The sequence below is a fragment of the Otolemur garnettii genome, unplaced genomic scaffold (genome assembly GCF_000181295.1).
Source record: "Otolemur garnettii isolate 467f Iridium unplaced genomic scaffold, OtoGar3 scaffold00366, whole genome shotgun sequence".
Classification (NCBI taxonomy): Eukaryota; Metazoa; Chordata; class Mammalia; order Primates; family Galagidae; genus Otolemur; species Otolemur garnettii.
The window spans coordinates 223,421-226,139 of record NW_003852761.1 but is presented as its reverse complement, the minus strand read 5'-3'; the positions used below and the strand labels follow the sequence as shown (position 1 = coordinate 226,139).

The 2,719-nt window shown below is 36.6% G+C and overlaps 1 pseudogene; it reads right to left on the bottom strand.

The window, feature by feature from the left end:
- Window positions 1-953: 953 nt before the first annotated feature.
- LOC100945877 lies at window positions 954-1,677 on the bottom strand (annotated as a pseudogene).
- Between the last annotated feature and the right edge of the window lie 1,042 nt (window positions 1,678-2,719).

Sequence of the window (2,719 nt, the reverse complement as noted above, 5' to 3'; positions counted from 1 at the left end):
AAATGTCTCAGAATAAACTTTATAAAGAGAAATAACAAATCATTTTACTGTGCTAGTGAAATATTTCTGTCAAAACATGAAAAAAGAGGTCATTGGAAATTTCTCCATATCTTATGTAAGTTCTCCTTAAATTTTTGTTGGTCTCATTGCCTTCAGTAAAGCAGTTCCTTTAACAGCTTCAATCACTTTGTTCTTGTTTTCCTTCTTTTTTCTTTAGTACAGAATATGAAAGTTTATTTTGAAAAGTACATTTATTTTTAAACCAGGATGCACTAACGCACTTAATGTAGCAATACCCTCTGCAAAAATAGGTTACATAATATTCAGAAATGCAAGGAAAAATAGTATTTTCAGACAGCAGACTTTGTAAACATAAAGATCCTTTCAAAATGGAGATTGAAATTGCTTGATGATAAGAAGTAAGTCTAGGCATGGTGCCTGCAGCACAGTGGTTATAGCACCAGTCACATACACTGAAGGTGGCGGGTTTCAACTCGGCCTGGGCCAGCTAAACAACAATGATAACTGCAACAAGAAATAGCCAGGCATTGGGGTGGGTGCCTGTAATTCCACCTATTTGGCAGGCTAAGAATTGCTTCAGCCCAAGAGGTTGATGTTGCCATGAGCTGTGACTCTACAGCACTCTACCAAAGGTGACATAGTAAGACTCTGTCTCAAAATACAAAAAAAGTAAGCCTAGAGCCGGACACAACAGAGCTAACACTACAAATTAAACCATTACCACGCAGCAGCAAACTGATACTTATGTTTACTCAGTATTAAAGAAAACAGGTTCAACCTCAATCTCTTCAAATGTTTCTTGGGGCTGCAAGAAAAAAAGTTGAATGATACACAGAACTGTTAAAAGTGACAACAAAGCTACTTAAACATCTCCTCCAACATTGAGGAAAGCAATAATGGTAAATTTTAAAAAAGAAAAAAAAATGTCTGACATGTGGCATTTTCCCCAGGACTTTGAGCATTTGTAACTTCCTCTACACTCAGAACCTTTCCATATTTGCCAAAGAGGTTCTACAAATCAGCAGCTTTGGTATCAGATGAACATCCAATAATCCAGATACTTTTAGTTGAGCTTCCACTGTTACCACCTGTACTACTTGCACTTCCTTTGTCTTCTTTAGATGATGTCTTGCTGTCTTCAGGTTCCTTTAAAAAGCCTTTCTTGACCAGAGGCTCCAGTAGATGAGGGCCCTTTCTTCCAAGTATCCTTTTCTTTGTCTCCTGACAAAAAAAAAAAAAAAAGTTCTGCTTTCTTATAACTTCTTTGGCTTCCTTCTGGACAGAATCACTGTTCATGTAGTCTCACTTCTTAACCATTTTTATCATTCTCATTCATCTCATAATCCTTGCTTTCCTCCTCTGAGCTTGGTGCAACAGTGTCCTGCCCGTTTCCGGCTTACTTGATTCAGAATCTCTAATTTTGACATTTTTACCTGTTTGTAGGAGGTCATCACCGCCAAAATCCAGAGTGATTGCATCTGTAGCCTCGATTGTGACCAAGATGATGTTGTCTTTAGCTTCTTTCACAGTCGTATTAGATTTCATTTCTTCATGAACTGTATGATCAGCCTCAGCTAGGGTCCCCTCTGAAAGAAGAAGTTTAGGTACTTCTTGTGTACCATCACCACAACCTGTTATACCTTTCTCATTTTATTCTTCCTTATCATCCTTGACAAAAGGATCCTTGACAGATGCATCTCTGCTCAACTCATCTGTTTCTTGTTTTTTACCTTTGTCTTTGATTAGTTTCTTGTTTGGTGTATCAGTTGAAACAATTATTTCAATATCATCTGAATTGCCCCCTTCCTCTTCAACAGACTCCTTGAGTCCAGAGACAAGCACAGTCTCGACTCCAGTGATGTCTAAGTACCACTACTTCAGCTCAGATTTAAGATATTTGTTCTTGTTTTTCAAGGTCATACATAAGATGGGATGAGGTTTCCTTGACTAACAAGCAGTAACCACTACTGGTTTTCCATGTTTGTAGTTCTTAATTACTTTTAATTTTGTTTTCAGGTCAATCACTCAATGTGGCTTTTTGCTGGCAATATCAGCAGTGGATTTTGTATGCTTAGGGGCCACAGTGAAAAAGAACACATGAAATTAAATCAACTACAAGAAAAATTTTGCAATCAAGAGACATGGTAAGCGCAAGATGTACATGCATTAAGAGTGCTGCCAGCGTCACACAGCTTACTGTTTTATAGGAAACACTCTAAAATAACAATAAACAGTATAACATAGTAAATATGTAAACCAGTAACATAGACATTTATAATCAGTATTATACACTGCATTATTGCATATAACTGTAGTGTTATATTTTTATGAGTGGTAGAAGTAGGTTTGTTTATACAGTATCACCACAAAGACCTAGTAATGCATTGTGTGTAACATTATCTTGGCTATAGTACCACTAGGAAATAGAAATTTTTCAGATCCAATACAATCTTATGGGACCATTGTCTTGTATGTGGTCCATCATTGATTAAAATGTTGTTATGTGGTACATGACATTAGTGGACTACTTATTAGTAACTCATAATATCTGTGGGCTTTCTTCATTAGTTCTTATTCTTTTTCATTCTCCCTCAGATTGGGTATTTTCCTTGCTTGAGTTATTGATTCTTGATTCTTTCTTGGGCTTGATTGAGTTTGTAGTTGTAGCTCTCTATGGAAGTTTTCAGTTCAGTCATTG